Raw genomic sequence first — 22,670 nt, forward strand, 5'->3', positions numbered from 1 at the left:
CTTTTGTCCTGATTGGTCGATTTGATGTTACTCTACCCTGCGGGTAGGATTTCGGAACGCGCCTCTGAAAATAGTCGAGTTCGAATCAAATAATAGCTGGACACATCGCGTCTAATTATTTGTATACATCATGAATTGTTTTTTGGAGGAATGTTATTTCGGAGCTTGTTTGATCTTTTGGATTTGTCATTATTAAATTTTGTTTGGTGTTAATACGCATACTAATAAGGATTACACTATATATGTGCATAGTGTATGTATTCCGGAATTCACTGTCAATATAGAAAATCTATAGCATGTAATGTAAATTATAGCTTTTCAGTATTGGCAGTAAATTTCGGAACACAAACTTCATATTAAAAATATTTATATTATGTATATTATAATATATGTATACGTATGTGTAAATTGTTTTATACTTATAAATATTACTTATAAATAATTTTTAAAAATAATACATATTTTTATATTTAAAATATATCTGCAAAATGTGATGTAATTTTTAAAATTTAATAAAGTTTATGTGTAAAATATTAATTATATATCTTTCTGTTTTCTAAATATAATAATAATAATAATTAATTAGTATTGATTAATGTGATATTTCTTATTGTTTTTCTGCTGCATTTTTGCTATCACATTGTGACAATATGCTATGCTCGATTTTTGCTGCGTTTCTGCTTTCAACAGCTGGTAAAATAGGTCGTGTTCTATTCTTGCCGTATTTTCACCATCATGATGTGACAGCAGATCATGCTCGATTTTTGCTGCGTTTCTGCTTTCAACAGCTGGTAAAATAGGTCGTGTTCTATTCTTGCCGTATTTTCACCATCATGATGTGACAGCAGATCATGCTCGATTTCTGCTGCGTTTCTGCTTTCAACAGCTGATAAAATAGGTCGTGTTCTATTCTTGTCGTATTTTTACCATCATGATGTGACAGCAGATCATGCTCGATTTCTGCTGCGTTTCTGCCGTCAGTATTGGATATGATAGATTTTGCTCGATATTTGTTACATATTTGCTGTCATGACATAATAATAAACAATGTTCGATTTTTGCTGCATTTTTATTAACATATTATATTGGCAAGACGTGCTATCAGAAATTAAGCTTAATGAGGACGCAGCAGATCGGAATCTGCTGCAAAGTCATGATTGAATTTGCTGGCATACTGCTGGCATACTGCTAGCATTTTGCTATCTGGGTATATATATATATACATCACGAATAATCCAAATTACAAATATTTATTACTATATTTTTTTAGTTAGTTTCTTTAATATTTATAACATACATGAAATACTCTACATATTAGAATGATTAATACATATGTAACACATATCATGAAATACTAAGATGTGTTAAATGATTCAATATGTTTAAAATTTGTGTTAATAAAAAATGGGAGCATATGCATTGGATCATAAAGTATCGATAAAAGCGTTTATGCGCAAGTGCAAGGCGATCCAATACGATTTGCAAAGATTTTAAAAAAATATATATATATATTTTAAATCTTTATATATTATATATATATATATATATATATATATATATAATTATATATTTTATATCTATTATACATTTTATATCTTTATATATATTATATATATATATATAAAGTAACTATTAAAGTAATTATTAAATTAGTTACTAGTTACCAAAAATATGTAACTGAGTTAAGTTACAGCAGAGAGAAGCCTGAGAGCGGCCATGCCCCTGATTTAGGTGGAACCCGTATTTGAAGCGCCTCTATGTCCATAAAACGTGGACATTGAACTACATAGCCATGTCCATGAAACTTTTCAAAGGGTAACATGCTATGTCCACGATTTGTGGTTCTGTTCCGTGCTATATGCACAAAGTGCCGGCAATATGACTGCAAAAATATGAATGCAAGACAAGTTATGTATACATCTTTAATGTAAATAAGATTTGTGGTCTCTCTTTCTCCATATATATATATATATCGAGATTTATACTAAAAATAGCTATATACAATATATAGAAATTTATTCATAATATGACTATACTTGAAAATAAGATATTTTATACCAGACTATTAATAAATAATTTATATATTTAAAGAGAGAGAAAGTTTGATATTATTTTCAATATAATCCTACACATTTCTTAAGAATAAAAGTTCTAAATAATAAAGATGTATATATATATATATATATATATATATATATATATGTATATATATACACGCGCGCGCGCGCGCGCGCGCGCGTGTGTGTGTGTGGTATATACGTATGTACGTATGTATGTACGTATGTATGTATAAAAGCAATGCGAAAGTTACGTGAGGAAGCGAGAAGGACAAGTAAAATAACAATAAGAGCGAACGAGATAGAAACAGCACGAGCAACGAGACTCGAGCTCGAGAATCGGATTTTTCTTGCGCGCTATTATTTTCCTCTCGCTCGCACCTATTACTGTCTCGCTCGCTCCTATTACTGTCTCGCTCGCTCCTATTATTGTCTCGCTCGTTCTTGTTACTGTTTCGCTCGCTCTCGATTCTTGGGTCCGCTTATCTTTCCGAGCTATCTATCACGATTGTCAAGTGTGACAAAGAAAGTAAGACCATGAGTAGAGAGCGAGCGAGATGACCTATCAAAGAGTTCCGAAGTCTCTTACAATCGGTTTCTTCGCTTCCTCTATCCATTCGCAATTCACGAAAATGTAAACATCTTATAAAATAAAAATTGAAACTTTTATTTTTAATTTTATCGGTTTGAAAGTAATTTTAATGAATTAATGAGATTTTGGCGATTAAAATGATATCAAACATGACGTAAATCGGGTAATTTTTAATTAATCTGATAATAAATATTTCATTATAATTATATATTTAATTAAATTTATGCGATTTATATCGTGTTTGGTATTATTTTAATCGCAAAATTCTCATTATTCTATTAAAATTACTTTCAAATGAATAAAAAATGCATTTTATTTTTTGACATATATTCGTGAATATTATAAATGAAGTCTCGTGTAAGAAATTTCGGAATCTGCGGCATCGGGAATTTTTTCGTTATTTATAATAATATATGACTTTAAATTGCCATAAAATAAAAACTAAAGCTTTTATATTTTGTTTGATCTTTTTTGATTAAAAGGGATTAATGAAATTCTTGCGTTTAAAATGACATCGAACACAATATAATTCGGATAACTTTTACTTATTGTTATATAAGTAAAAGAATGTTTCTAATTGAAAATTATTTGAATAAAATGTTGGGTTTAATGTGATTTTACAATTAGTCGTAAAAATCATATTAATTTTAAAATTATGTTCAGTAAGATAAATTAAGTAATATAAAAATTTTAGTTTCTAATACATTTTCAATGTTATCAATTGTGGTGTTCACATGACGTCTCCTGGTCTAAATATGTTCAATATAATTAATATTAAATGGTCTATACAGGGTGATTCAAAATAACCCCTGTGTCCCTGAAATGACATATTCTTGAATCAATTCTAAGACGATTTTTCTTTTGGCAAAATTTCGTCCGAAGCTTAGTTTTTGAATTATTAAAGGAAGTAGTTAACGTATGACGGGTCGAATACAAGAGGCAGGCAAGGGTGACGCGATTCACCGTCAGACGCGGGTGCTTACGCGGGGCGCCTGCTGCGATCAGCTGGTCGCTATACACATACATACACACATGCGAATACATACATTCTCTCTCTGTCTGTCTGTCTGTCTCTTTCTCTCTCTCTCTCTCCCCCCCCCTCTCTCGCTCATTCGCTCACTCACCTGTTTTTTTTTTTACGAGAGAGGGGAAAATGCATTTTATGCATACCCACCGGTCGATCCAGTGAGTTATGTGGGACTCGAGTACCAAGTCGAATTACCAACTCGGTACTCCCTACCCACTAAAAACCCCTCTCTTTTCACGAATTTCCTTTGTCACACTGTCCCTCTGACTTCCCGAGATCTGTTTTCACATAACGTCAAAAAATAGTTATTATTACCTTGTTCGATGACTTTTGATGTATTGCTGTAATTGCTTGAAGGAGAAATGAATTTTCCGATAGATCGTACGTTCTCAAATTTAACGTAGATATCACGTTGCAAAAGACAAGAAATCCACACTAAATTATTAACTGAAAGTTTTTCTCCTTTCATGAACTGTATTCTTTTATAAACTTTAACGTAATCACATTTATTTACTCACTCGATGAGACGAGAAATTTACTAATGACTCTCACTAATCACTATTAATCACTCTCGAATAATAACTGTTGGCGATTAAAAATCACTCGATGAAAGAAACACGCGCGGACACGTTACTACACGACGCGACGACGCGACAATGCGACGATAATTACTCGGCGACTGCAAGCAGTTTTTTGTCATGGTAGGTTGCGGTAGGTTAAGGTACTACTGGCGCAATCGAACGCGATCATGTGTTCGATTGAAGAATGCGGTAAACATAATAAACATTTAACATATTAATATTATTATTATCATGAATGTGTGTGATATCCATACATCGTATATCTATTTAAAAATTAATTAGATTAAATAAGTGTTTTTAAAATATTTATTACTTTTACTATTATCATATAAAATATTAATATTAAATATTTATTTAACTACTTCCTTTAATAATTCAAGAACTAAGCTTCGGACGAAATTTTGCCAAAGGAAAAATCGTCTTAGAATTCGGTCAAGATTATGTTTTTGCAAAAGCATAAAGTTATTTAGAATCACCCTGTATATGTATGTATTAAAAAAATATATATATATATATTTTTTTTTTTAATATAATATCTCTTAGCAAATTAGACTAAAAAAAGAAGTGATATAATCCCCAAAAACTTACCTTTTTAAAAAAAGGTAAAAAAAGGGCGCCAAGTTCATGCACTAATTGTATCCAACTGTCATATTGTCTACAAAAGTAGTGATATAAAAAAATTGCGCCAACTAAGAATAAAAATTTGTACAAGATAAATAGAAGTACAAGGAAGAAAACTTGTACAAGTTAAATAGAAATATTTTAATTGAAAACATTGTTATACAAAATAGTTGTTTTAATTTTTAAAAATAATAATATTAAAAAATTAAAAATTTATTTAAAAATTGAAAACTGAAAATTAATATAAAACAAAAAAGTAAAAAAAATTTTAATTAAAAAAACGGCGCTGCCAATAAAATTGGCATATATTCCAATTAAATATATATTTAACAGCAGATATAATTGCTGGACATTTATTATTAACTCTCTTAAGATCTTCTGGATCTTCAATTAATAATTTAATTATTATAATTCTTATATTATTTTCACAAATTATACTTTTTACTTTAGAAATTTCTATGAGAATTATTCAAGCTTATGTTTTTTCTATTTTATCAACTTTATATAGTATGGAAATCTAAAAGATTGGAACATATTCCAATTATTAGTCTAACATTTAAATTTAATGACCTAATTTTTTTAATTAATTTATATTGATTTACATTTGAAAATTGAGACTTTTAAGCTGAACAATATATTAGTAAAATTGGCAGCGCCAAGTTTTTTTAATTAAAATTTTTTTTACTTTTTTGTTTTATATTAATTTTCAGTTTTCAATTTTTAAATAAATTTTTAATTTTTTAATATTATTATTTTTAAAAATTAAAACAACTATTTTGTATAACAATGTTTTCAATTAAAATATTTCTATTTAACTTGTACAAGTTTTCTTCCTTGTACTTATATTTATCTTGTATCTTCATCACTTTGAGAATAGAATTCTTCATTAGTTCTTAGTTTTGAATTCAATTCAGGAAAAGTCATTCTGTTCTTTTGAAATGATCCTTCAGCGTAACATTTAGTGCAACTTGCATAAGAATTAAAATTTTTTATACACAATACGAACGATTTTGCAGGAGCATCACAGAGAATTTTACTAATTCTTATTTTCACTATTTTATCATGTAAATGTAAACCTTCGTTTTGTAAAATCTTCATTTCTTCAACAAATCTTAATAGAAAGATGTTAGAGTTGTTTGGTTTAGTTTCTCCGTGATAAACACCTATTGGAAATGGTCTAAGTTTCTCCAATTCATCGATTTTTATCAAAATAGGCCAAAATTGGCTACCACTACTTTTCGTGAGAGGAAGTCCATCAATATTTACTGATATATTAACTTCATTACCTTTAAAATCGTTCTGAATTAATTTTAATAGCAATTTTGATTTTAATCCAAAGTGATAATACTTTCCAGGAGATAAATTTACTATTTTATTGTTTATATTTTTTGTTTTAAAAAGAGTCCGTGCATCTGAAGGTAATGAATTTAATTTTAAGTCTGATTTTATAAATTTTAATAAATCGCTAATAGCTGTTTGTGCGATATGATGTCCAATTGCCCAACATCTGAGATGATCTTTAAAGATCTCAAGTGATGATTCGGAAACACAAGATGCAGACAATGCATCAGATAAATTACTTAAAATTTGACTAATTTCTAATAAATTTTGAGATAAACTATTGTGTGTTGGTTGTTCTACTGAACATAAGGATGCTGATGAAACTTCTTGTATTTCTTTTCTTTGAGTGTGATTTTTACTTGGACGATTTTCTTTTGGTATATCTTCTTTAGCATTTACTTTAATATTTTGTTTTATAACTCTCTTTAAATACTTTTCGGTATGATATCTTTTATAGAACTAAAAATAAATATTTAAATTTATAAAATTTTATTTTAGCTTTTATCTGTTAATTTATAACGTAATTATTAAAAAGTTTTGACTCAGTTCGTGAAAACATTTTAATGTAGAAGTTTTTTATGTATATGTGTATATTTACCTTATGTGATGAACAACTTGGTTTATCCATTTTCGATTGACCTCTATAATCAACAAAAGACAAGTACAAATTAATAGAAAAAATCACAGACAATCATATATAATTAATATAAATATAATTATTTCGTTTTGTAAAACTAAATTTTATGACATTGTTTAGAAAAAAATGTGTAAATGTTATAGAAATCAGTATGTATATGAATATTAATGTGAGTATTGCTTTTATTATAATCTCTATCTGCTCTCTCTCTTTCTCTCTCTCTCTCTCTCTCTCTCTCTCTCTCTCTCTCTCTTTCAAACACATACACACAAACAAATTTTGAACTTATAATCATACGTGCACATGTATCCAATTTCCTTAACATTTCTATAAGTCTTATACGCAGTTTCAAAGGCAAACAGAAAAACGTTCTACAACACAGAATGTTTTCTCTGTTTGTCTTTGAAATAACTGATAACGTAGAAATGTTTTATGATTGACTAGGACAATTCTACAATAGAACTTAACACGAATAAGATGATTTTATAGAATTTTCACTGAAAAATCCGAGAACGAATATTTAGACATATCTCTAATATTGACCTAAATATTGAATTTATTATTTTAATAATCTTATAATTCTAAAAATAAAATTTATTTTTACCTATATTTATTATTACAGTTTATTTTTGTCAAACAATTTTTTGTGTATTTTTATTAAAAATTCATACAGAATAAATTATAGGATAACTTAATTCGTCTAACCTAATTATTCGTCCTTCAGTTTAATTAAATATCGACAAATATCTTAATTTTTACTTACAAGATATTATAACACACTGGAAGAAACACTTTCCTCTTCTTTCGTGCAGCACTATAACTCGCAAAAACACTGTAACTTACTTATTATGCGAGATCGTGTAAGAGCACGTGGCACGCTGGCACCCGGCACGAGTGTTCCGAAGTCAAAGAACAAAAGAATAAATCACGCATACGCAATAGAGCGTATACGCATATATCCCACCGAATGTTGCTTCTCAGTAACGTATTAGATGTCGTCAGGCCCGTCACGAGAAAGAAATTAAGATATATTATGAAAAAAAATAGTCTAAAGATATGTATGAAATAAATAATACGACGTTTAATAACAACGCGAACGAACTCCTAACTGGATGTTATATTTTTATTTATAATAAACATATTAATAACATATAAAAAACATTTTGACTAATGTTTCTAAAATATTTTATTAATATTTTAAGAGGGATGTTATTAAATAACATTTTTAAAATATTTATAAAACATAAATTAAAATATTTTTTAAATGTTATTAATATGTTTATTAGAATATTTTAAAAATATTTATAAAACATTATATCATAATGTTTCGAAAATTTATATAAAATCAACATTTTAAAATGTTGATCAAATGTTTCTTGCTTACTGGGCATACATTGCATATTCATAAACTTTTACGTCATCATATGCATCACACAAAAGATAAGAAAGTTTCTAATGAGATTAAAGAGGTGAAAAATGATTCACAAGTACAGTGTAATAATAATTTGATGTCTTGATAATATATGTTGTGCATATAATTGAAACTAGATTTTATAGTAGTGATTAATCCAGTAATTTTTATTTTATATTTTGTACAGATTATTTTCTTCAATTTCCCTTCAAAATGAAGATGAACATTCATATCATCTTCAATTAAGATGAAAGAAGATTTAAAATCTTCTCATAATGTTGAAACAACTGAGAAAAATCCTCAGCGGAATTCGAACCCGGGACCCTTCATGCGATAGGCAAGTACCTTGCCGCCTCAGCCACACGCCGTTCCATAGAGTCGGTAGTCAATCATTCATGATAATTTTGGAAGATATGATCAAACATTTAAAAAAATGATCATAAGGTTGAAAAAAATAACTGGAGAGCACTTAAAATGGATACAAGAAAAAGCTAACGCTTATTATAACGTCACGCAATCGGGAGAAGGAGACGTGATCAAAGTAGACATATACATATATGAGATATGGTGATCAGATTCGAGCCAGGAACACTATCTTCGTAAAGCATTTGATCAACAAACATCGCGATAACATTAATGACTTTCCTCCGGATAAAATACCAAAAGAGTGAAATAGCGAAAATTGAATGTTATTAATTTACTTCTTTTAAATAAATTATATATATATTTTGAATAATTTATATACTTTGGCATACAATAAGATAAATGTACATCATGGATAAAATTATAAAATTCAGATATTTATAGTACATGTTACGACAAATATTTTGTATATTGGCTCAAATTAACTTATTGTTAGATTATTAATCAAAATATCATACAAATTTAAAATTTACTAATTTAGTACTATTGTAGTCAGTAATTTATGACACTATATATAAAGATAAATTGTGAATAAGTATAAAATTTTTTTAAATAATCGGGCAAGAATTTTTGTATTTGAATGTAAAATTTTAGAGAATAATCGAATATTCAGGTTTTTTCGATGATATTTTGATAATAAAATTGTTACATTAAAAAATAATAATTTGATGCCTTGATAATATATATTGTGCACATAATTGAAGCCAGATTTTATAGTAATTATTAATCCAGTATTTTTATTTTATATTTTGTACAGATTTTGATTAAACGGCAGGTTCAAATGATGCGCGCGCCTGCAACTCTAGATGAAAGCTGCGCGCGCATGCGGACTCGCTTCGCGCGCGCGCGCTCGTCAACGTTCGGACCTCTACGGCGCTAGGCCACGCCCAGAGCGCTACGAGCGCAGAGAGGGAAGGAGCTGGAATGGTAATTCACTCGGCGGAGCCAGCAATATGAGCGTCTGTGGTACCGTTCGTTGAGAAAACGCCGCGACGTGACAAAATTCCATCGCCGTGAAAATCGCGTGTCGTACGTGTCGCGCGTTGTGTGCATCGTGTGTTGTTGGCGAGTGTGTTAAAAACAAGTGTCGGTGTCTGATTCCTCCGTTCCTGCCTTCTCCAGCACACGCATACGCGCACACACACGTGGATACGCATACGGATTTCTTGGGGTTAGTTCGCCGGATTCGCCCAAGGATTATCGCCAGCCCGTCGTCGTCATCGAGCCCCTACCCGGTCGTCGGAAACGCCGCAAGGAATTGCTTTCGGTGAGTGCGTGACGCATCAGTATTATCCTACATACACGACGTCTCGCGAATGACGGGCGACCGCTCGTCGTTCGCGGGAATTCGTAAAATTCCGGCTGATCAATCGTCGCTGGCACGTAAAGACCGGCATTCTTGCCATTCATGCCTTCGATGTACGAGCAAGATATTATTTTCACGCGATATTCCTCGCCCCTCTTCCCCTTGTCGCAATAACGTGAGTCGAAAGAAAAACAGGAGGCCCGTGAATTGAGCCGTAATTCCGGACGATAAATATCCGGGCGATCAGTTTGTAATTTATTTCCTTCTATTTTGCGAATATAATTCCTGTATCTTTGCACATGTCAATCTTCGCAACAGCGGTTGTTGCGTCTTGGAATAGTCGTACAACAGTCGAACGTTTCTCACGACATTGTTTTCTACAGTACGGTAATTAGTCATCGTCGTAATTAAATTCCATTCTTAGCATCCGTTCTTGTCATCCTATTTACGACGTTTTTTCAAGGATTCCGCGCGATCGCCTTAAGCAGCGTGATTAGAGGTCAGTTACCGGTCAGCCTTTCTATTATACGCGATACGTTGCGTTATCCGTCACTTTTGATAAGTATGTGTGTGTAATTTACTTCGTCGCGAAATCAGATCGAAAACGTGATACACGGTTGTTGCACGGCAGGAAGAGGAGGAGAAGGGGGAGGGAAGGCTCCCCCTCTCTTCAAGTTCGCATTTTGACAGATAACGTAACGGCCTTTGACAATTGATGCAGAGATCGACGGGAAAGATTCGTCGCGATTACTGACCCTGAAAGGATGCGGAATGCGGAAAACTTTAGAAGGTCGATAATTTCTCTCGGCCAGCGATCGTATCGAAGATGGCATTTATCTTTATTGCGTCCATTTCTATCCCCGAATAGGGGCATTCGGTGCAATATACGCGATAAAATGATGCATTTCGCTCGAGACGCGCCGTCGTCGAGATTTATTACCCCCATCCCGCTCAATTAATTACAATAATTCAACAATACCGCGCTCCCCGCGACTCCTTTCTTCGCCGATCTCGTTTGCGTTAATCGTGAGAAATATCATCGGGGAGAATGATCTCTAATGTAAGGCAGGTAATAAAATTTAGGCCTCCCCTATCGCGCATTTAACGCTAATTGCGATTCTCAGACCCAGATATGTCGCTCGCGATCCTCGTACGAGATAAAAGCGGCGTTAAACGCGAGAAATTCGAGGGGTTAGCGAACTTGCGGAAATTGCCGATGGAATCTCGAGAGATGATTTCGCGCAGAAAGATTTCCCGAAAGAATATATCACGCCCCTGATTACCAGGGACTGAAAAGAAGGTGTAATTACTAGTGAATCCTCCCTGTAGTTTTCCCCGTGGTTTATGTCTTGCATCGCGATTCGGTAATGCGGTCTCGTCGGTTAAGCGCGCGGAACGGATGTGAAGTCATGGAACTCCCCGAAAGAGCAAAGTGCTCTCGCCACACGGTCGTTTAGACGCCGTACAAATTGGCAGACCTCCAGATTTCCGCGCTCTCACCCGCGAATATCGCATTCCTCCCGTCAGCATCCGCGTGAACTTAATGTGTATGTGTATGTTATCTGTGTGTGTTTGCTTCCGCCACGAAGCAATCTTATGTAGCATCTTATGTTAGCGTTATATATATATACTTTCACTCGAAATTTTAGTATTGACATCATATGATGATATCGTGGACGTACTATATAAATATGTATATCGTACTCCGAAATTTTGAGGGATAAATTCCCCAGTAAAATAAATTTTTTTTCATACATGAGGTAATTAATAATTATCGATAATGAAAAAGTTGGACGCTGTGCATAAAATAACGAAAGTTTGTTTTTCGATTAATTTTTGATAGAATTTTATTTGTTATACACTAGCCAACATAATATAACTAGAAACTAGAAACATAATATCGAAAAATTTAAAGCGTAATTTTGTTGGAAATATTATTCACATATTATTACAGATTATTATGTATTCAAATCAGAACTCGTTCTTTTTTATCAGGTGTTTTTTAGACGAGCATAAAGAATCTGAATAAATAATCTGAAACGATAATGTTGATGCTTGTTTTCGCAATATATTTTCTAGAATCTAGAAGACGATTTAATTAAATGGCTTTGTTAGCTAATTAATTAGCAATGCAAAGACAAGAGGAGCTTGTAAAGACGCTACGATGTCTCAAATCGCTAAGACACTGAAATCATGATATAATAAAAACGCTTGTATCAGTGGAAAGCAACTACGATAACTCATTCGTTGCGATCTTATCAAACAAGCTGATAATAGAATTGCAGATCGCATAACCGCGTGATCGTGATAACACTCTCTAATTTAAAGTACAAATGATTCAGTTACTTCTTTGGTAGATGTTATAACGATATGAAAAGACGCAATAGTCGATTTGTCACGTAAAGATATATCTAATCCTTCTCTAAAGACAAGAGAGAATTTAAGTTAAAAATTTAAATATCGGACGTACAGTTACAGAAGGCATTCATCTCGTAAATGCAGCATTAAAAAGGTCGCGACGATGTATATGGCGTTATTTCATTGGCTGAACGACGTCAAGGTCTGTAATCACTGACGCTTCTCATAATTGCACGGTGCTTCGTAAGGTATATATCGTGTCAGTAAACTTATGTTAGCGGAAGGTTAAGGCCAAGGGTAGCGATTGTTCGATGGCAAGGATGAATTCTGCGTTTATCATCATGTAAAGAAAAATAATAATGAACTCCTACAATTCGGAGTTGACGCGGTGTTATAATACAATCCCTGCGATTTCTGCGATGCAAAATTGCAATATTCGTAAATATTATTGCAACGCGAAACCTATGTTGTCGTAACGTCAAGAACACACGATACTTTGATTTGTAAACGTAATACGTATATATTTAAAAAAAAATACACTGTATTTGAAAGAAGAAGCTTAAAGAGTTGCAGTTCTTTCCTAAAATTTTTGCGCGAGACAACTCTAGAAAATATCAATATTAACACATATTAAATATATATTTTAAAAAAATAATACTTTGATTTGTAAATACGTATATATTTAAAAAAAAATACACTGTATTTGAAAGAAAAAGCTTAGAGTTGGAGTTCTCTCCTAAAATTTTTTCGCGAGACAACTCTAGAAAATATCAATATTAACACATATTAAATACATATTTTTAAAAAATAATATTAATAATATTAAATATTGACATATTTAATATTATTTAATATTATTTAACTTATTATTTTTTTTGTTTAATATTTAAAATTTTTTTTTTTAATTTTAATGTATTCTACATATTTATTTAATATATACAATATTAAATAAATTTATTATTAATTTTAATTCGATTGAGATACATTTTTAAAAATTTTCCCATCTCTCTCTTCACTCCATTTAACTTTTCAATATTCTATCGGGATTTATGTTGAAGATAACTTTCGCCATTACGAGTGCACGTTGTAGGCAGTCGCATCGAACGAAATGCATAAGATTTTCCAGTGTTGCGCGACGAATGCATCCTCATAAATACCGTAGCGGAAACGGAAAATAACGTGTGTGTTTCGCCAGGATTTTGTCTTCGAGAACCAACAAGAGTCACAAGCGAATTCCGCGTAAATCGCGCGTTATTTCTCATCCTGGCTATACATCTCTCTTGTTATGTCCTTCTCTCTTTCTCTCGTTGCACCTGCCTACGTTGTGTAACGCACATTAAATCTCTGAAAGGACGTTGCGTGGGCAATGTGGAGCGCGACAATAAATAGAATGTGACCGGCTGTTGGGCATAAACAACATCGCGGCCTACCTGCGTAATCCATCTTTTTACACACGTAATTCGCATACTTAGATAATCCTCTGAATGTGTGCGGCTCTCCGGTTTTCTTTCCATCTGTCTTTTCTCCGAGATAAGATCTCGATTCAATTATGTGCGTGATGTTGACGAAATGTCATTAATCTCCAGTTTTATTAATTACAAGCGATTAAACGTGGGCAGTATATTAAGCGAATTAAATGAAAGCGATAACGAAATTTTATTTATCATCGTGTTATTTTAACAGAATTTTGTATGTATATTTTTGAGATTTAATTGCCTCAAAAATTATTGAAAATTAAAAAGAAAAAATGATACATCAAGTTTGCAAAAATTATTAATTAATACTTTGCCTACTTAAACATTTTTGACATCTCTTGTTTGTTTTATTCGAAAACTTTATTATTGTAAGAAACTTTGATGCAAAACTGTATCCTACAGCTATCCGCTGTTTGTTGCATCTCGATTTTGCACTTTGAACGTTATTTTCTCGATGATCGATGATCGATGTGCTTGAAATTCAGTTTCGCAACGCAAAAGCGACATCGCCATCAGCGACGCGACTCTCAAAGTGAAATCACGCGGAAAAATTCGCTCGTAAATTTCCCTCGCGTCACGCAATCATCGCCGAGCACCGTTTATCCACGTGTTTGTCGCCGTTTCCGTATCGCTGTCGTAATTCATTGCGTTACGATCTATAACGGACGATCTTTCTAGCTGCTCTCTAGCTTCAACGACACGCGTCACGGTATAAATAGCATTCTCACTGTGCATTTAACGTTTAATGAAGGCACTTGACTTTAATCGCATTTCAACGGATTACCAGGAATCTCCTTTTAAAGCGAGGAATAAAAAAAAAGAAATAGCGTTAATATATGCAGAATCTCGAGCGTTTGAGAGCAATGACGGGAAGCAATCACATGACAGCTTGCGTACACGAGCAAATAATTATTTCCTGGCGACACGCGAGAGATTAAGAAATCATTCCGACGCAGATCGAGGCTACACATCCTGCGCCTCGTGTATATCGTCGCGAAAAAAAAAAAAAGATAAAAACGGAATATCGCCGCTTGTTTTCATTTTTACATGCTCGCGTAATAAGGCGCACATGTGCACGTAGACACGACGTCAGGAACGCGGAACATTTCGCCAGTTAGCACCTATGGAGCTATTATAGATATCGCGAAAGCCACGAGCGTCTCCGCAACTCGAACGTTGATTAAATAACCATGTTACGACGCGCTCGAAAACGTTGTAAAACCTTCCTTCCCACATACCGTACACAATTACATGCCGGTAATTCATTTTTCCTTTTAGCAAAGAGAGATCACTAGGGTATTGCGCAATGAAACCGATGAGGATTTATCATCGACGTGTCGCGCCTTTCCCCAGGCGCGAATTATCCGCGTGCTATGTCGCTTTGTAATCAGATAAAGCCGCGTATAATGATCCCAGAGATAGCGGTGGCAGTAACGAGCTCGATAACCCAGATAATTTGTGTAATGACATCGAGAGTGTGTGTATCAGGCGGGCTCTTGAAATTGTTTAGCTATTGAGAGAACTACAATATAATTCAATGGTGTATCAGAAATATATCTGAGTTGTTCAAGGAGACTTTAGATTGATTTTATTTTAGATCTTAATATTGACGTAATTTCACACATGATTATACGATAATGTAAATTGAATTGTCATAAAAAGGGGGGAAGGTTCTGAAATTATTAGATTATCCCAGATGAGATTTTTTTAAGGAAAAAATTGTTTTTGCAGGTGGATTTTGTGTAATGACATCGAGAGTGTGTGTATCAGACGGGCTCTTGAAATTGTTTAGCTATTGAGAGAACTACAATATAATTCGATGGTGTATCAGAAATATATCTGAGTTGTTCAAGGAGACTTTAGATTGATTTTATTTTAGATCTTAATATTGACGTAATTTCACACATGATTATACGATAATGTAAATTGAATTGTCATAAAAAGGGGGGAAGGTTCTGAAATTATTAGATTATCCCAGATGAGATTTTTTTAAGGAAAAAATTGTTTTTGCAGGTGGATTTTGTGTAATGACATCGAGAGTGTGTGTATCAGACAGGCTCTTGAAATTGTTTAATTATTGAAAGAGCTAGAATATAATTCGATGATGTATCAGAAATATATTTGAATTGTTTAAGAAGACTTTAGATCAAGGGGTGTCTCACTGACTAAAAATTTGTACATGTATTGCGAATTATCAGGTAATTTCAGGTAATTCCATGTAATGCACCATGTACTCTAAGTAATGCGACGTAATACGAAACAATTCCATGAAATATAAAGTAATTATATGTAATGCAAATATATTTATTTATAATTTTTTATTTTGCAAAATATACATATTATAAATTTTAAAAAATGTTTTATTTTAAACTTTGTTCCAATTATTAATTAAAAAAAAATCTTTTATTTTAAACTTACGAACATGAACACATAAAATACAATTATACATACATATATATATATATATATATATATATATATATATGTATGTATGTATAATTGTATTTTATGTGTTCATGTTCGTAAGTTTAAAATAAAAGATTTTTTTTTAATTAATAATTGGAACAAAGTTTAAAATAAGACATTTTTTTAAATTTATAATATGTATATTTTGCAAAATAAACAATTACATATATATATATATATACAGGGTGACCCATTTTAACTTAGGCAGCCAAATAACTCGAAAAATAAGCAAGATAGAGAAAAATGTTTTAGACAAAAGTTGTATGGTTTCGAGGGGGCCATAAGATGGTATCATTGGTTTGACCTTGAAGAGTCCTTTGAAGGTCACGTGAAGGTCACTTCAATTTTTTTAAATGGAATACCCTATATATTTTTGTACATTCTTGTAGCTTATTTCGAGAGCTTTCCAAAACACTATAATTAAGTACCTTTCCGTTAAGTACTTTTTGAGTTATGAGGCTTGAAATAATTTCTTAATTTTACATAAACCGTAAAATATCTTGTAAAATATTCATTTTTCGATTATCTTACCTTAATACTTTTATGTACAAAATAATGAGAGGAATCAATTGGTGTAAAGAAAACACATAGTTGTTTTTAAGAAAAAATATGGAATTGTTAATTGCAAATTACATATTTTTTCTTCGAAACAACTATGTGTTTTCTTTACACCAATTGATTCCTCTCATTATTTTGTACATAAAACTATTAAGGTAAGGTAATCGAAAAATGAATATTTTACAAGATATTTTACGGTTTATGTAAAATTAAGAAATTATTTCAAGCCTCATAACTCAAAAAGTACTTAACGAAAATGTACTTAATTATAGTGTTTTGGAAAGCTCTTGAGATGAGCTACAAGAATGTACAAAAATATATAGGATGTTCCATTTAAAAAAATTGAAGTGACCTTCACGTGACCTTCAAATGACTCTTCAAGGTCAAACCAATGATACCATCTTATGGCCCCCTCGAAACCATACAACTTTTGTCTAAAACATTTTTCTCTATCTTGCTTATTTTTCGAGTTATTTGGCTGCCTAAGTTAAAATGGGTCACCCTGTATATGTACACATATTTGAGTTACATATAGTTAATCATTATATATTCTCTTTAATTCTTTGTATCTTCTTTTAATTAATACTTTTCATGTCTATTTAAGGAAACGGTTCAGTTCCAATTAGAGTAACTGGTCCAAAGAATAAGTATTCATTTTGTATTATTTGAATATCTGTTTCTTTAGGCCATTTATAAACATCTAATTTGGATTTTAAAAATTTAATTTTTGTAGAATTTTCAAATATTTCAATGACTCTTTCAATATAGAATGTGTTATTATAATAGACAGCATAATATTTTTCCTCATCCAAAAGTCTTAAATTGGAAACAAACTCTTGAGAAATTATTTCACATTCATTTACATGCTGTTTGATACGTTCACAAATTTCAACAAAGTTTGTGATTTTCGTTTGATTTATATCTAAAACAAGATTTCTTTTTGTCTTTATTCGATCTAATCTGCTTGGAAAATTTGTTATTTTTTTGTGGAAGCTGGATAATTTCATCAGAATTGCTGTTGTCATTTTGATTTGCCTCCTTCGTAATTTCACTCTTAAAAAAATCCGAGGAAAAATCCAAGAAAAGACTTGCATTATGTGATGTTAGTTGATCATCCATATAAAGTTGAGTACATATGAAACTAGAACTTTGTGATACATTTTCAATAAAATTAATTTCTTTTTGAATCGAATCATCAACACTTGATGAAGAACATAATGAGACACTTGATAATTTTTCAGCTTCCATACATGTATTTTCTTGAGTGCATTATCATACGGAATTATGACGACTGTTATTACATTCATCAGGTTGTTCATTAATATTTTTTTCTATTACATTAGATTTTGGATTTACTTGAAGAAAATTTAAAATGTTAGAATTTTTTACCATATTTTGAGCCTTTTTATTTTTAAAATGCGTTTTAAAATGCTTATTAAAATTTGAAAGAACCCATTTATATTTATTATTTTCAATTTGTGTAAATGTTTTAAAAAAAAAGTTGCACTCGGTGCAATTTACATAAGCAGTTTGATTTTTTATTTCTATGCTAATATTATCTAAGTTAGAAAGAGTTTGTGATTTTTTAGCTTCATCATAATCGATGCTTTGTAGGAATTTAATAATATAATTTGAAACTACGTTTTTAATATGATTAATAGCTTTAGATTTATCGTCTTCAGTTAAATAAGAAGATTTGTTTTTAGATGTATTAATTGTATCATCAAAATTATTTTTATTACGTTTTATATTTCTATCTTTATTTAAGCATTTACGTTTATTAGACGTAGACTTTGATGTTGTGTACTAACGTCACATAAACATTCTAAATTTTTTTCTTGAGTTTTTTCAAGAAAAATAGATTCAAGAAACAGTTTACTACTTTTAATTAATATATTTAATAATTCTTTATGCCTAAATAAAATTTCAAAATATTGTTCTTTTGCCGTGTATATACCAAAAAAATCTTTTTTTTCTTCAGGAATTAACAATAAAGTTAACTTTTCTTTGGCAAAAGAAGTCTTTCTTCGTTTATTTTGCTTATTGATGTGATATTGTCATATCCAGTAAAAAGGAGAAGTTGCTTCAAATAATCAGGAGATACAATATCTTGTAGATTGAACTTTTCTATAAGTTTAACATCGACAGTATGCGAGTGGGGATGGTTCTGAACGGCCGCACATGCATACAGACACTATGTACCGTCCAAAATGACCCCTACTCATCCCCATTCCTATGCTATCGATGCTGCTTCAGACGTAAGCGCGGTAAAATGCGAAATAATACAACGTAATGCGAAGTAATTCGAAGTAATGCAAAGTAATTCGAAGTAATTCGAAGTAATTCGAAGTAATGCGAAGTAATTCGAAGTAATGCATAAGTAATTCCAGGAAAAATGTACATGTATTGCGACAGTGAGACACCCCCTGCTTTAGATTGATTTTAGTTTAAATCATAATATTGACAATTAATAAGTAATTTCACACATGATTATACGATAATGTAAATTAAATTGTCATAGAAAGGAAGGAAGGTTCTTAAATTATTGGATTATTCCAGATGAAGTTTTTTAAAAAAGTAAATTGTTTTTATAGGTGGATTTTGTGTAACGACATCGAAAATGTATCTTGAGCAAGCTTTTAAAATTGTTTAATTATTGAAAGAACTATGACATAATTTAACGGAGCATCACAGAAATATATATAAATTATTTAAGCAGACTTTAGATCGATTTCATTTCACAATATCATAATTTCACACACGATAATGCGATCATAAAAATTAAATTGTCACAAAACGTGGAGAAAATTCTTAAACGGTTAGATTATCCTGAACGCGATTTTTTTAAGAAACAAATTATTTTTGTGGATGAACAAATATATAAAATGCAAAGTTTTACATATGTGTATGTGTGTGCTTGCTCGCGCAGTTTACAGGTAGTACACGATGTGCGATAGTCTGTAACAAGGTTGTATGCAGCCTCCAGAGTGAATGGCCATCGTCGGTTAACTGCCGCCTCCAATGGTGCCGCAATTTTCCGATGCCTTGGCACCCCGTTCCTTACTCCCTGCTCCCCTCGCTCGTGCTTTGTGCCCGTGCCGTTATCATTCTCCTCGGTCATTGATGTGCGAAACGGGCTCGGCACCTACGCACGAATCATCAGCCTACTATTCGCGCGGTCACGTTCCCGTTTGATAACTTACAGGGCGCTTGATCGCGACGATCAATTGGAATGCAATAATATCGTTAACGTGCCTGGATTTACATATTTACGTAGGCAGTGCTCTCGTAATGTGTAGGCCAAGTATTATGCGTTCGTTCAAACAATACCTGAAAAGCTTCAAGCTCTTCAAATAAAATATATATATATTTTTTTAATAAAATATACATTTAAAAAAAAATATTATCTTCATAAATCGACATCATCGATAAATATAGGAAATGAAGATTCTCGAATTAATTTCGGATAACTATTACGTAATGATCTCTCTAACGTCGAATAATGTAGAGATGCGTGAGAGAAAACGCAATAGTCAAAGAATCACGATGACACAACGTTGGGGCGGGGGGGATTCTGTGCATGCCTCGAAGTCTGCAACGTTGGTCGAAAGTGGGTTATCCGAATGGAATGGAACGGCAAGCAATATATAAGTATTCGATTTTCTCTACCGCGCGGTCGCTTCTGCTAATTCGTTATACTCTCTCTTTAAAACGTGCGGCGTGTTTTAATATATGATATAAATCTGGGAAATAATTATTATGCATAAATCATATCTCAAGACTCGAAAACCTAGCATTCATATAGACATATCTTTATTAATTAATTATTTAAATGGTTAAACGCTAAAATTATCGCGTTCATCTCTGCTCGCAAGATATTTCCTAATATTCTGTTTCTCTCTTTATTTCTCTTTCTTTCTCTCTCTCTCTCTCTCTCTCTCTCTCTCTCTCTTTCTCTTCATAATGCATATCTTAGCATTATAAAGACTCTTGTACAGTTATTTTCGTTTATCTAATAACACATTCTTGAGGTGATCTGTCAAAATTTACAAGTAGAAAGTTTCTGAAGCAATATTGAAAGCTAATTACATATATATTATAAACTAACGTATATCATATTAATGTGACATTTTAACGTGGTAGTTGGAATTTTATTATATGCTTTTTTGAGAATATCAATTAATTTTCCAGATATTACATATTATAAATTATAGATGCTTGAGAGGTAATTGTGCTTACGATCCTTAATTTTACATATCTCATTTTATTGTAAATTATATTAAATCGATTTTTAAAATTATGGAATATGAAATTTAAAAACTAATATATAAAATTAGGTATCGTTACTAAAATTAAAAAAGAAATTAAAATATAAAAAAGATTTCTATCAGATTGCTCAAGGAATCAGGTCTTTTTTTAATGTTTAATCATATCTTCCGAAGTTATCATGAATGATTGACTACCGACTCTATGGGACGGCGTGTGGCTGAGGCGGCAAGGTACTTGCCTACCACATGAAGGGTCCCGGGTTCGAGTTCAGCTGAGGATTTTTCCCAGTTATTTCAACATTATGAGAAGATTTTAAATCTTCTTTCATTTTAATTGAAGATGATATAAATCTTCAAAGCCTCTTCTCTGACTTCCTGTTCAAGAGACTTCTCTATCGATAGCTCACAAGGAGGAAAGATCAGTTAGTAGTAATCAATATATTAGGATTATATCAGCATCAGAAGGTGGTAGTTGATTACTACTACCCTACTAGGAAGTAGGGCAGTCAATATCAGAGAAAGATAGGGAGTATGTGAGAGGTATGTGGGAGGAGGTCGGACGTGTCTTTACGCCCATTTTTTTTTAACGAGCGACAGAATCCATCCGTGACAACGGCATTGACGCATATTCTGTGGAGAGAGCATTCACAAATTTTTCAGCCTAACGAATAATTGCTAGAAAACAATATTCGCAGACTAGAAAAATATGTGAGGCGCAAGTGGCTGGATCGGGAATCGAACCCGAGTCTTTCGCTTTCCGGGCAACTGCTCTAGACCGACCACTGAACTATCCAGACCTCACACCTAATGCTGCTTTTTAACACAGTGATATGCGACTCCAGAGCGATGTTAGTATCTCACTCGATGGATGCAATGCCGATTGCTATGGAGGATCCCTGAAAGGTCGCTCGCTGATCAAATAAGTGCCGATATTCGCGTGCATGCTGGCTTCCAACTGGCCTTCCGTATGAAAACGGCACCGACGATCACAACGCCGTAGAGTGACATCCCCCAAGATCCCTTTAGTATATATTAAAATCCCCACTGTACCAAATAGCAGTGGCGGATGGACCCTAAGAAGGGCCGGGGCAAGCCTCCAAAATAATGGCTAATGTTCTTGACGACGGCTCACAACCAGTTAAAGATATGCAAGTATCATCTAGTATTAATCAATCACCTTCTGATTCAGAAAAAATATTTTAATTGAAAGCACCCGCTGAGGCAGAAAATTTATTTCTGCGATATAGCCCCAATCCCCCTCCTACTCCTTCTCCTCATAGGTTTGTCATGTATTCAATTTCTAAATTCCTTCTAGGAATTCCAAATGGGTGTTCATTGTAGGCGAAGCTTTTTAGTACTGTTTCTTTTTCGTTCTCGGGATCATCATCAATAGATATATATTACGATATGTACATAAATTCATATAAGGCCTTTCTATCCTCGTATATAAACGAGCATAAAATTCAGACGTTAATAATATTTGTATCACAAATATTATATACAGTACCCTCAACTAACATATTCAATCCAAAAGTATTAAATTTTTGGA

At 32.3% G+C, this 22,670-nt stretch overlaps 1 protein-coding gene and 1 long non-coding RNA gene across 3 annotated transcripts in view; one reads left to right on the forward strand and one right to left on the reverse strand.

The window, feature by feature from the left end:
• Positions 1-1,559: 1,559 nt before the first annotated feature.
• Positions 1,560-7,919, reverse strand: LOC145970440 (uncharacterized). Its single transcript, XR_014438471.1, has 3 exons — positions 7,620-7,919; positions 6,818-6,860; positions 1,560-1,882 (listed from the first exon to the last, which is right to left on the reverse strand). It is a non-coding gene; the product is annotated as an uncharacterized LOC145970440 (long non-coding RNA).
• Positions 7,920-9,601: 1,682 nt separating this feature from the next.
• Positions 9,602-22,670, forward strand: part of LOC145970399 (protein kinase C and casein kinase substrate in neurons protein 1-like) — a 71,658-nt gene continuing 58,589 nt past the window's right edge. The window contains exon 1 of one of the 2 annotated variants that reach the window (XM_083097188.1): positions 9,602-9,957. The gene's annotated coding sequence lies outside the window, so the exon portion shown is untranslated. The remainder of the gene's footprint in view (positions 9,958-22,670) is intronic. The other variant, XM_083097190.1, reaches the window with a different exon arrangement.

Source organism: Camponotus vicinus, unplaced genomic scaffold (genome assembly GCF_025532165.1).
Source record: "Camponotus vicinus isolate PSW18456_S1 unplaced genomic scaffold, iyCamVici1.0 SCAF_4, whole genome shotgun sequence".
NCBI lineage: Eukaryota > Metazoa > Arthropoda > Insecta > Hymenoptera > Formicidae > Camponotus > Camponotus vicinus.